Below are 13,491 nucleotides of genomic sequence, written 5' to 3'. Positions count from 1 at the left end.
TACTCTGCCAGCACACACATTTCTCAACAGCTGATGGAATGAAAGCCAACAGCCCCACCAATCTAGGAGACAGGAAAAGCCCCCGAGACTGAAAAACGGGGCGCCCCACTTAAGGGCACGGCGTGGCATGGGGGAAGCCGCCGGCCTAGTAACCAGGGCAGCTAAGACCCAAGTCCGACCCAGGAGACGCACAGGCAGGCCTAGCCGCCCCTTCCGGCCCAGCCGCAACCTCGAAGCCTCCAGAATCCTCAGAGAGCCCAAAGCTCCTGCTTCCACTCAAACTCCCTGGACAGTGGGGAGGGCGGCTTTCCCTTTTCCCGCGACCACTCACCCTTTGCCCGCTTCTTACCTGGGGCCCCGCTTCCGGACCTGCAACCACTCGGGGCCCCGCCCCCCACCGCTGCAGGTCTCCCTAGCCCCGCCCCTTGCACCTGTGGTTTCCTCAGGTCCGGTCTCTCCGCCCGCTTTGGCCTCACCTCGCAGCCCCCTCCCCCGGTAAACATGTGGTCCCACCCGGCCCCGCCCCCCGCACCTGCAGCCCCCCCTCGGCCCCTCCCAACTGCCTCCTCCAGCCCCGCCCCCCGCACCGGCGGCCTTTCCCCACCTCCACCCCCACACTCGCTGTACTCCATACCAAAACCCCCATTCCCACCACACACTTAAAGCCCCCGGCCCGGTCCCCGTGCCCGACACCGCCGGACACAATCCCTACAGCCCCCCTGCCCCGCCCCCTGCCCCGAGGCCCCTCCCCGGCCCAGCGGCCCCTCGGGGTCCCGCCCCACACACCTGCAGCTCCCTCCGGCCCGGCCCTCAGGGCCCCGCCCCGCCCCGCCAGCCGCTCCTCTCACCGCCCGCTCTCGCCGCCGCCGCAGTCCCGGCCGGTCACCTTGACGCGGGCCGCAGTGGCTGCCGTCGCCTCCTCATGGCCCTGGGAGCGGCCCAGGCGGCAGCGGCGCCTTCGCTCGGAGGCCGGGGCCAGGCCAAGCCGGGCCAGGGCCGGGCGCAGCTGGAGCGCGGGCCGACGAGGGAGCGGAGCCGGCGCCCAGCCGCAGTAGGAACTGTCCTCTCCTGGGTCTGAGCGGCGGGCCGCTCAGCCAATCGGCGCGCGGCGCCAGACCAGTCTCCCCAACCAGCTCGTCGCAGAGGCGGAGACACGCAAATCGACCGGCTGGGCGCGCCAGTGCGCAGCCGCTGCAGCCCAGATCCTCCCTGGCCTCGCTCGGCCTGCGCTGCAGCCCTCAGACGTCGTCTCCGCCTGCGAGGATGCTCAGCTGCCCGCACACCCTCCTCAGCGCCCCGCCACGCCCATCCCCTTCCTAGAAATAGCAGCGCATCTTATTCCCCATACATCCTTCCAGGCCTCATACAATTTACCCTTGAAACCTCTACCTAGGATTTATTGTTTTCAACAAAAAATGGTTTTGTGAGAAACATCACCTTAATGCCCATTCTTTACAACTCGGAGGTAGGCACAGAACACAGAACGTCAGAGCCAGAAGAAACCTTCGAGAGCCTCGGGTCCAGCCCATTTATTTTACAGCTGGGCAAAATTAAGCCCCTCGAGGTGAAGGGACTTGCCCAAGACCACACAAGTGCAAAGCTGAGAAATGAGGTTGTCTGTTGTCTGTCTGCTCTCAGATTCTTTACTCTGCCACGGACGATGAGGTGAGCAGAAGGGTTAAGTCATTTGATTAAAGTCGCAGAGGTAAGTTGTAAAGACAGCTGAAGCCAGTTCTGTGAAGCCCTGTAAGTCAGAACCACAGAAAATCTCTGTTCGGCCTCCCACAGAAAGGAGGCCCTATGTCCTGCGTTACTCTGAATGATTCTTGGACACACAGACAAGTAGAACGTCATTTTGACAATTTTCAAATTCATTTTGCAGTAACATCAGTGTATGGAAAGATTTGGCTACTGTCTTCCCAAAGCTTATGGAAGAAAAAGAGAGAAACAAAAAGAAAAGAAATAGAGTCAGTGGAAATTAAACCATTTCTAAGTCTTCAGGAGTCTCTGAGGGAAATTCCTGCCATGTTGCATTAAGAAAGAATAATCATCAAAGAAGATACTTAGCTATTTTACTTAAAGAGAACAAGAGACAATGTAATGCAATGGTTCATTCTGCTCAGAGCCTCTGGATTCAGAAATGCACAGGGTGGGTGTTGAGTGCAAACTCTGGGGACTTTTGACTGCCTGAATCCAAACTCTGCTTCTGCCCCCAGCAAGCTGTGTGTAAGTAAGCAAGTTATTTAACATCTCTGTGCCTCAGTTTCTTTATTGAAAAATAAATATGCTGAAAACAACACCCTCTTCAGAAAGGCTGCTGGGAGCGTTCAGTGAGGTGACACATGGGAGAAGGCCTAGTACCTAACAGGAGCTCAATAAACATTAGCTATTGTTATTTCTAAATGTGTGACTTAGGGCAAGCATGGAAGTTCAGCACAATGCGTGTAATATATGCTTGCTAAATGACATCTCTTATTTTTAATATGCTCATGCATAGCTTCTAAGTTTTCTTCAATGAACATAGATTCTTTTGTAATACATCAAAAAGTTATTGTAAACCCAATTTTAAAATGAGAAAAGGATCTGAATAGTTATCCAAAGAAGATCTACAAATGCCAATAAGCACATGGAAAGATGCTCAATGTCGTTAGCCATCAAATGCAAATCAAAACCGCAATAAGATACCTACTCACACCCATTAGGATGGCCATAGCAAATAAGATGGACAATAACAAGGGTTGGTGAGGAGATGGAGAAATTGGAACCCTCAAACACTGCTAGTGGGAATGTAAAATGGTGCCACCACTTTGGAAAACAGTACCTTAAAAGTTAAACATAAGGGGCTTCCCTGGTGGCGCAGTGATTGAGAGCCCGCCTGCCGATGCAGGGGACACGGGTTCGTGCCCCGGTCCGGGAAGATCCCACATGCCGTGGAGTGGCTGGGCCCGTGAGCCATGGCCGCTGAGCCTGCGCGTCCAGAGCCTGTGCTCCATAACGGGAGAGGCCACAACAGTGAGAGGCCCGTGTACTGCCAAAAAAAAAAAAAAAAAGTTAAACATGTGATCCAAGAACTCCTAGGTATATGCCCAAGAGAAATGAAGACATATGTCCATATAAAAAACTGGTACACAAATGTTCACAATATCCAAAAAGTGGAAATAACCCAGTGTCCATCAGCTGATAAATGGATAAATAAAATGTGGTATATCCATACAATGGAATATAAAAAGAAATGAAGTACTAATGCATGCAATAACATGGATGAACCTTGCAAACATGCTAAGTGAAAAAGCCAGATCACATATGATTCCATTTACATAAAATGTCCAGAATAGGCAAATCTATAGAGAGAGAGAGTAGATTAGTGGTTGTCTGGGGCTGGGAAGATGCAAGAATTGGGAGTAATGGCTAAGGCATGTGGACTTTCTTTTTGAGATAATGAAAATATTCTAAAATTGGTGATTGCACAACTCTGTGAATATACTGAAAGCCATTGCATTGCACACTTTTAATGGGTGAATTATATAGTGTATGAATTTATCTCAATAAAGCTGTTTTTAAAAGTTATCAGGAAGTCTGATCAGTCATGTCACTCCTATGCTCAAACATCGTGTAACAGGATGTGGAGAGGATCTTAGCTGCATCTGCTAGGGTTCAGATCACCCACAGTGAAAATGTGATGTGCTGGTGGAATGGGCCAACTCTAAATGAGGGGAAGGAACTTTTGAGCCAGGGGAGGAAAGGAGGGCTGGAAAAGTCACCGAGGCCAGGCCAGCTGCCTCCGCATAGGCTTGTATTTCATGGAGAGCCAAGCTTTGGGACAGTTCAAGGAGATGTTTTCATTAGAGATGCTGATCAACAAGGAAGCTGTGGTAAACAGACTCTAAGGTGGCCCCCATAATCCTCACCTCCCAATGTCTATGGGCTTGTGTGATCCCCTTCCCTGAGTGTAGACAGGACCTGACTTGCTTCTAACCAGCAGAATAAGGCAAAGATTTTAGGTTGTATGTGATTACGTTACATAAGTTGTAAACCATCTAGCTAGGAGACTCTCTCTTGCTGGTTTTGAGGATATAAACAGCCATGTTGTGAGCTGCCCTGTGGAGAAGATCACCCAGCAAGGATCTGAGAGTAACCTGCAGCCAATAGCCAGCAAGAAACTGGGGCCCTCAGTCCAGCAGCCTGCAAGGAACTGAATGGTGCCAATAATCATGTGAGCTCAGAAGCAGATCCTTACCCTGTCAAGCCTCAGATGAGACTGCAGCCCCTGCCAACATGTTGATTATATCCTTGTGAGACCCTGAAGCAGAGGACCCAGCTAAGCTGTGCCAGACTCCTGACGCACAGAAACGTTGACTGACTAAGCCACTGCCCAGCAAGCAAAGAGGATGCCCTCCTGGTGGAACACAGAAAGTCCCTGGAACAAGGTGGTGGCTCAAATGCTAATGATTTCACTGGTGGTGACCTGGGTGGTGATATTTATCCCCGTGGAGGAGGATACTGTGGTTGGTGCTATGAGGCCAGCGTTTGAAAAACATGGGGAGGATAATGCCTACAGAGACAGAGGAAGTTAGATGGCTGGTTAAAGCTATATTTTATTACAAAAGGATGATGAGAGACCAAGAGCTGTTCAGGAGCAGTTAATGGCTAAGTGTGAGAGCCAGAGAGCTCTGGAGGTAGCTTACAAAGAGGCTCTCATCACCTATGTAGTGGAAGGACAGACACATTGAGTGGCAGGCTGAAAACCTGACGATTAGAGTCTAGAGCTCCAGAGATATTTGCTCAGCCAAGGCAAGTCTGTTTGGTGAAGGTCAGAGCCCTGGTGGGGAAAACCTAGGACTCTAAATAATGGAATGGAGACATCTGGATGGATGTTCCTGGGGATGTTGACTCTGCAGCATGAACCCCAAGCTCCTCCGGGCTTGCACACTTTTCTTTATTAAGAACCAGAGCTACCACTCTGCTGGCAGGTGCTACAGAAGCCCTTCCCCACAGACAACAGGTATCCCTACCAGCAGTGCTGCCCCTACCTCCTCTCCAGGTGGCCGGGCTGGTAACTAGGGTTAAATCTCAGCATAACCTGGCTGTTGATGCCCAGGGCCTGATAAGGAAAAAAATAGGCTATAAACCTGAAGAATGGAAGAATTAGCCAGCATGCACTGGCAGAAGCCAGGGGAGTACCCCTGGGGTTGAATTTTGAGGGTGCTTGATCAAGGAAGCTGGAATGTAAGACTAGATAAGCAAGAATTCATTGACTTGGGGATACTTTCTCAGGACATGGGATCTAACAGCCTAGCAAGGACTCCAGCTACTGGAGTGGCTCTTAGAAGCCTGGAAAGAAGCAATGGCCAATTCTCAGTGAAGCGGAAATACCTAATTGCCCTGGAAGATGGTAGACAAAGTGGCCATGCTGAAATGGTCATACAGTCGATCTTCATTATTCATGTTTCCATATTTGTGAATTAGCCTAGTGCTAAAATTTATTTGCAATCCAAAAATCCACATTCCCAGCACTGTCAAGGCCATTCACAGACAGGCAAAAATTTGAGTCACCCAATGTGTGTCTGGGCAGAGGTCAAATGAGGTGACACTCTGCCTTCTTGTTTAGCTCTCACACTGTAAACAACTGTCTTTTTCATGATCTATTTAGTGCCACGTTTTTCACATTTTTGTACTTTTTCTTGGTGATTTTGCTGTTTAAAATGGCCCCCAGGCATACTGCCGAAGTGCTGTCCAGGGTTCTAAGCACATCTCAGTAAGACGTGCCTTACTGAGAAAGTGCATGTGTTAGATGAACTTGGTTCAAGCATGAGTTACAGAGCTGCTGGTCGTGAGTTCCGTGTGAAAAGATCACCAGTATGTATCACGTAAGGTGTCTTTAAACAGAAACACACATAAAACAAGGGTATGTATTGATTGGTTGGCAAAAATGTTGTGACCAGTGGCTCAAAAGAACCTAACCCTGTATTTCCCCTAGGAGCAATTGTTCAGTATTCACTAACTTCGTGTTCTCAGCGACTTTATAGGGCATAATTCCTGAGAATAATGAGTCAACTCTACCTCTCATCGGTAGAGTCTAACTAGTAACCCTTCTGGCAAGGAATGCTGGGAAATGTAGTCCTCCTAAGCGTCCAGACCTTGAGATACATGGGAGGGTATAGAAGAAACAGGGAATGGTTCTAAGTTGCTACAGACAAGCCACTACAAATATGTTAAACCATTAAACATTTAAGAAATGTTAATGGTTGCCCCAAGGTTTACAATATATATCTTTAGTTAATCATATCCTATCTTCAAATAATATCATTTCTCATGGAGTGTAAGGACCTTATTACCCTGAGGAAACATGTAATGATGCAAGGAAGTAGCGCCTGTTCCCAGGGCTGAAGGGACAAAGGAAAGTAAGAGTTCTGATCACCAATTCCACTGTGTGGGAGGGGGCATGGTTTTCCCCACACCAACTGGCAATTCTCCAACACCATCTGGGTGTCCTACAGTTCAACTCAATTCTGATTGTGTCTATCCAGAGACAGCATCAAATTCCACAGGTTAAGGGCTCAGCCCCACAGGAATGTCTCTGACTTCAGCCACCAGTCGAAAGTCCAGGTTGTTACCTGCTTCTGACCAACTGGCTATAAATCAGAGGTTCCCACAACCCCCTCCCTGGGCTTGATTAATTTGCTAGAGTGGCTCACAAGAACTCAGGAAACTGGGTTACTCAAGAGATTACCAACTTATCTTGAAAGATATTAAAGGAGAGGGATCAATATACAGTTGAAGAGATTCAGAGGGCAAGGTTCTGAGCAATCGAATTTCTGTCCTCATGGAGTTTCAGGCCTGGCACGGTGGCACATGGAAGCTTTCTAGTTTACCAACCTGGAAGCTCCTTGAACCCCATCCTTTTCGGTTTTTATGGAGTCTTCATTACATCGGCACCATGGATTAGATCATTGGCCATTGGTGATTGATTCAGCCTCCAGCCCTTCTTTCTTCCCCAGAGGTCTTGGGGGTGGCACTAAAAGTTCCAACCCTCTATTCATTGGTTCCCCTGGCAATCAGCTCCCCCCATATTTGGGGGATTCCCAAAAGTCACCTCATTAACACACCAGTTGAAAGGGGCTCATTGTGATAACATGATACCCATTTCATCGTTATGGCTCTGAAGCATTTTTTTCCCCCAGGAACTGAGGACGCGATACCACATATTTTAACAAAAGATGCTGCCCTTGCTCTAATTGCTTGGGAAATTCTAGGGTTTGGGGAGCTGTGAGCCAGGAACCATGAATGAAGACCAAATATATATAAAAAATATATATTTGGTCATCTGAATGACCAAATATATATTTCTTATAAATCACCTATCACAGAATGATTCTAGGTTATCAGAACCTAAAAGTTCAGAAAAAAAAAGCCCAGTGAAGCTGATCCACAGAATCATGAGGAACTGAACTGGTTATTGTTCTAAAGCACTACGTTTTGGGATGGTTTGTTAGGTTGCAATAGATAACGGATACAAATATCTTCACACTCTGTGAACATTCTGAGAGGTCAATCTGCATATCTCTTCCCAAAGCCCTCTTGTGACCATCTTCCAGTCCTTTTCTTTCCAAATCCCTGACCATGTACCCAGACAATTAGCCATTGCCCTGCCCATGAATCTATATATACCTGTACTTCTGGTCATCTTTCAGTCAACAAAAATGGACAACCAAATGCATTGCCCACTGGGAGGATTTCTCTTTACACCATCTCTTGCATGGGGCTGAGAATTTTTTCAGCAGTCATTTCTAGTAGGTGCCAGCACAGGTGGAGGTTGAGGCTCTAAGTTTAGATTGAGGTAGAGGAGGCCATACAGCAGGAGTAAGTGTTACGGGTATGGAGTCACATATTCATACAACGTATGAATAGTACCTCCTGGACATTCTTGAATCCGATCTCATATACCATTTCTACTTGATGATTGCTGCTGCCCAAACTTTTGGCTCAGTGGGTCAGATAATGTCCAGTTCTTCAAGGGCAGCTCGGTCACATGGTGACTCAGTGCTCCAGTATTAGGAAATGGAGATATAAAAAAAAAATGTTTAATGCAGATAATAAATAATAGTACCCACCTTACAGAGTTGTTCTGAGGACTCAGGGAAATAATGCATGAATAGTGCTTGATATATTGTCTGGCACCTAATGTTCAACAAATGTTTAGTAAGTGTTTAATAAATGGCAGCCATCATTGATTGGTACATCCATAGTAGTATAGTAGGAGCTTCCCATGTAGGTCTGATGAAAATTAATGTGCCAAACGTGTCGCATTTTAGCATACCATTTATGTCTCTTTGAAATATAATATAGTAGCACCCTAGTTCTAGACATCAGTCTTTACACTTAGTGACTGTAAGTCAGTGGTAGATTCAGACCCATTTTCCCTGTGTTCCAAAGTCAGATCTCTAGGTGGATCAGTCTGAGGGCTGGCCCCAGACCCTGGTGAAGTCCCCAAGGCCATCTACCCTGGGAGCCAATTGGCTGACTTTCCCTTGGTACAAACCTCAACCTCTTCAGCAATCTTCTCTATGAAAAAGCCTTTTCAACTTTGGCATTTCTGTAATAGACACTCCAGAAATATTCATTGAATTGAGTGCTACTGCCTCCCCATGGCCATGGGGTAAAATCCAAATTTCTTAGCTTGAAATAAAATATACCTGAACATCTGGCTCCCTATCCACCCTCATCTCCTAGCATTCATAAAGCATTTACAATGTTTCAACTCATTAAATACATGATCTCATTCAATAAGCATAGATATCTATAGGTATTCAATATAGAGGCCATTATGTATGTTATTATGTAATGTAATATCATATGTCATATATACATGTGTATATTTTAAGTAGTCTCACACAACATATGTTCTTTTGTAAGTTGCTTTCCTACACTCAACAATATGTCGTGGATATTTCTCCATGCCTTAAAGGTTTTATGCATTTATATCATCATTTTAGATGATTCCCTACAATAGCATTGTAGGAATGTATCAGATTTACTGATGGACATTATAAGGGCTTACAACTTTCCGATATTATAATCAACACTGGGATGAATAAATTTGTACATCTTCTGTTATTTGTTAGACTACCTTGTTAGGTTAAATTCTTAAAAGTAGTACCACTGGGCTTCCCTGGTGGCGCAGTGGTTGTGAGTCTGCCTGCCGATGCAGGGGACACGGGTTTGTGCCCCGGTCCGGGAAGATCCCACATGCCGCGGAGCGGCTGGGCCCGTGAGCCATGGCCGCTGAGCCTGTGCGTCCGGAGCCTGTGCTCCGCAACGGCAGAGGCCACAGCAGTGAGAGGTCCGTGTACCGCAAAAAAAAAAAAAAAAAAGTAGTACCACTGTGTCAAAGGGAATATGCATTTAACTTTTTGAAGCATGGTACCAATCTACCTTCCAGAGATGTTATACCGACTTATAAACCCAACATCAGGTGTGAGTGTCCAATTTTCCCTCACCCTCATCAATGCTGGGTATTGCCAACTGAATAAATAGAAAAACGGTCTCTTGTTATTGCTTTGATTGCTTTCTGCAGAGATAAAGTATCTTTACCATGTACTTATTAGCCTTGAGTATTTCTTCTGGGAATTGCTTCTTTAGGTCTTTTCCCTTTTTAGAATTGGACCATTCATCTTTTCCTTATTAATTTTAAAAAGCTCTTGTACTGGGACGTACCTGGTGGCACAGTGGTTAAGAATCCACCTGCAAATGCAGGGGACATGGGTTCGAGCTCTGGTCCAGGAAGATCCCACATACCGCGGAGCAACTAAGCCCTTGCACCACAACTACTGAGCCCGCGAGCCACACTACTGAAGCCCGCGCGCCTAGAGCCCACGCTCCACAGCAAGAGAAGTCGCCGCAGTGAGAAGCCAGCGCACCACAACGAAGAGTAGCACCTGCTCGTTGCAACTAGAGAAAGGCTGCGTGCAGCAGCGAAGACCCAACACAGCCAAAAATAAATAAAAATAAATAAATTTATAAAGAAAAAAAGCTCTTGTACTATATGTTGCAAAGTGTTTTTTTTGTTTTGTTGTTTTGCTTTTACTGAACATATTTTACATTGTATATAGTCAAACCTATTTTTTCCCTTAGGATTCTTTCTATTTGGTCTTATCCTTAAGAAGATCTTCCCCGCTGCAAAAGCAAATAATCCATCAACGTTTTTTTCTAATTAGTTTTTTTCATGGTTTCATTCTTCTACAATTAACTATTTAATTCACCTGAATTTTGCTTCATGGTCTTTTTTAAAAAAATATGTATGTGTTTATTTATTTATTTGGCTGTGCCAGGTCTTAGTTGTGGTACACGGGATCTTTGTTGCTACATGCAGGATTCTTTAGTTGTGGCATGCGGGATCTTTTAGTTGTAGCACGTGGGATCTAGTTCCCTGACCAGGGATCAAACTCCGGCCCCCTGCATTGGGAGCGTGGAGTCTTAGCCACTGGACCACCAGGAAGTCCCTGCTTCATGGTCTTGCCCCCTCTTCACTTAGCTGGGCCTCCTCCCTCCAGCAGGATATAGGTTCTCAAGGGAACTCAAAACTAGACACAGGCCTTAAAGCTGAGGTCTCTATTTACAGGATGTGTCCACTGGCTCCAGCCAATGAATGCAGTTTATATCCAATGCAGAACCAGCAGCATTTCAATGGTTTTTCACAGTGTACCAGGGCTGGCAAAGGCTCTTGACAATGTAATCCTTTTCAGAGACCGTAGGAAGGCGTGATGTCCTGGAATCAAGGTCAGGCCACCTGAGTTCTGCCATCCAGAGCCTGAGAGAGTGGTCATCTTAGTGCCCAGGACAAAGGTAGAGGATACCCTGTCCTGGGACCTCTGGCCTCCTAGAGTTCTCAGGGTAACCAGACCCTGTCGCTGGCTCTCTCAGGGGGATCAATGAGGCCCCAGCTATCCACACAGAGCCCCCAGGAAGGATGCCATTAAATTCTTTCCATCTGGGCTTAGACCATTATATCCAGATAGCAACTGGCACTTTATAAAGGGAAACATTTCCACAAGGAAAACTGTAAGCAGAGAGGCGCTGGGCTTACCTTCAGAGTGGAAGCCTCCAGTCCTTACAGGGACTACAGCTGGTCATCCCCTGACCGCAGTTGGACGTGGGGCCTTTCAACAGAGCATGGTGACAGGAGGTCCCTGGAGCCCCATTCTGGGGAAAGAGGGACCATGCAGTGGAGGGAAAGAAGGGAACTAGCAGTTTAGTTACTGAACACCAATAACATTCCCATTTCGCCACCAGCCTGGCCAGGGTCCGGCAGGGAGGAAGGAGTGCATGAGGTCCCAGTGAGGGGATGCAGTTGTGCTGAAAGGGCAGAAAGGAAGTGGAATGAAGCCAGCAGTCGGCCCCTGCTTTCCCTCCCAAGAATGAGACGCCCAAGACAGGAATCCCTTTGCCCGGCTGAATTAGCACCAGCACCTGTGAGGTTCAGAAAGCCTCAGCTCCCACCCCCGGAGACTCAGTGATCACAGTGAGAGGATAACCCTCAAAGGGAATGGTGTGAGGCCTCCAAGGAAATTCAGATGCAAAAGTCCAGCCTCAGAGCCCAGATCTCCAAAATGAAAGGTGGCTTTTGATTCTCACATTAATATTTGGAGAAGTAAATGGAGAGAGTGAAGGAGCTGAGGGGTAAAACAAAAATACAACAAAAAACTCCGGAAAATCGCTCCAGGGACCCAGATGTGTGATGAATGGAACGTCTGGCAGAGATAGGCTAGTTAAAATAACAGTCACACAAAAGCAGTTCTTTTGCCAAAGACGTGTTCTTCCAAGTTATAGATTCCTCAGTTCCAACAAAATTCTGTCAGAAACATGTCTCCTGATAATATCTGTTAAAGCCCTGAAGTGGAGGGAAGTGGGCAGACAGAAAGAGGAAGGATGTTCCCATGGCCTAGGCTCTAGAGAAAATAGCTTAGAGTCACATTCAGCCTAGAGAAGCCCAAAGAGACGGCTGGAGGGAGCCAGGAATGCTGTGGTCCTTGGGGTAGAACAGAGAGCCGAGGGGCCAACTCCGAGAGGCAGTTTTGGAGCTCAGGATGAGGAAGGGCTTTCTATCATGGAAAGTGGTCAAAGCGGAGTCCCCTGGGAGGCAGCCAGTTCCCACAAGCAAGTAGAAACTGGAGATTAGTTACAAGGACTAGGCTAGGGAGTCCTAGTACTGGGAGGCGGGGAGTAGATGGCCTGGGAGGGCCCTTCCCACTCTTAGGAGAATGCAAGTGTCTTGAGCACCCTGGGGAAGGGGGCAGAATTCAAAATGACTTATCCTCTGATTTGCCCCCTTTTCTTTGGCCATGCCACGTGGCATGCGAGATCTTAGTTCCCTGACTAGAGATCAAACCCGTGCCCCGTGCAGTGGAAGCGTGGAGTCCTAACCACTGGACAGCCAGGGAATTTCCCCTGATTTGCACATTTTAAAGAAAACACACACACACACACACACACACACACACACACACACGGCACCTGAGGGAGCTGCAAGCAAACTTGCATTATCCATTCTAGCTCAGAGGCCCGGGCTATGCACAGCCACTAGTGGGGTCCAGGGGAGCCCAGGGAAGGACAACAGGGCAAATCTTGCATCAGGACACAAAGAAGAGGGCCCAAGGGCTGATCAGAGTGCCAAGGCTGAGGCCAAAAGGGGTGAAGACATGTTTTGAGTGCAGGGACCTCGCTGCCTCCACAGCAAAGCGGGCTTGTCTGTGTAGCCTGAGGGGGTAGCAGCCACATCTAGCTAGCTGCCCTGAAGGGTCATGTCCATAGCCCCTAGAAGCCCAGCCAAACTGCCCTAAAGGCCAAGCTCCTTTAGGGAACAGGCAGGAACAAGAGAAGCCCTAGTAAGCAACCTCTTTGACAGATGATGGGCGGGGCACCTGTTTGCTGCCTGAGTTGGAAAGAGACACAGCTCTGTCCCTGCAGACCCAGGCAGGTTACCCTGTGGGTGACTGCATTATAATCCACCGTTAATTTAAACATATACCTCCTCCCACTGCCACTTTAGAATAATAGCACATTCTTGACCAATGAAAGGTAGAGCAGCAAGCTTTATTGTACATCTTCCCTCAAGCACAGCAATCACCCAGTGAGGGCTCCACCGCACTACCCCAAGTTGATAACGTTCCGCAACATTCGTTTCCTTTGAGGTGGCCTCTTTCTGCCATTTACTTTGTGTTCTGAAGTTTGGAGTCCCACTTGCTGACAAAAGTTATGCAAGCTAGGCCTGCCTTGCAGAACAAAAGGAAAACATCACAGAGATATTTAATTATGAGTCACTGAGGCTTGAGGGGTTTTCAAGGAAATGGTCTGGGGATTGCTTGGTGGTTGCTGACACTGTAAAGGACATCACGGACATCCCTGCAGCCAGGTGGGGATAATTATTAACTATGATGGGAAGAAAGCAAAGCGAGCACAGATCATGACTTAGGACAAATGAAGAGCCAGCTACTG

At 47.5% G+C, this 13,491-nt stretch overlaps 1 protein-coding gene across 21 annotated transcripts in view; it reads right to left on the bottom strand.

Annotated features, from left to right (window-relative positions):
* RALGPS1 (Ral GEF with PH domain and SH3 binding motif 1) overlaps window positions 1–1,084 on the bottom strand; it is a 286,283-nt gene extending 285,199 nt beyond the window's left edge. For 16 of the 21 annotated variants that reach the window (XR_003790635.1, XR_003790636.1, XR_003790637.1 and 13 more), the window contains exon 1: window positions 849–1,027. The gene's annotated coding sequence lies outside the window, so the exon portion shown is untranslated. Of the gene's footprint in view, window positions 1–786 lie in introns of all 21 variants that reach the window. The other 5 variants (XM_029201514.1, XM_029201511.1, XM_029201515.1 and 2 more) reach the window with 5 other exon arrangements.
* Window positions 1,085–13,491: the final 12,407 nt, after the last annotated feature.

Source organism: Monodon monoceros, unplaced genomic scaffold (assembly GCF_005190385.1).
Source record: "Monodon monoceros isolate NGI ecotype Baffin Bay Population unplaced genomic scaffold, NGI_Narwhal_1 Super_Scaffold_5, whole genome shotgun sequence".
NCBI classification, from domain to species: Eukaryota; Metazoa; Chordata; class Mammalia; order Artiodactyla; family Monodontidae; genus Monodon; species Monodon monoceros.
Note: the sequence above shows the minus strand (reverse complement) of the source record. Positions and strands in the feature narration are given on the sequence as shown.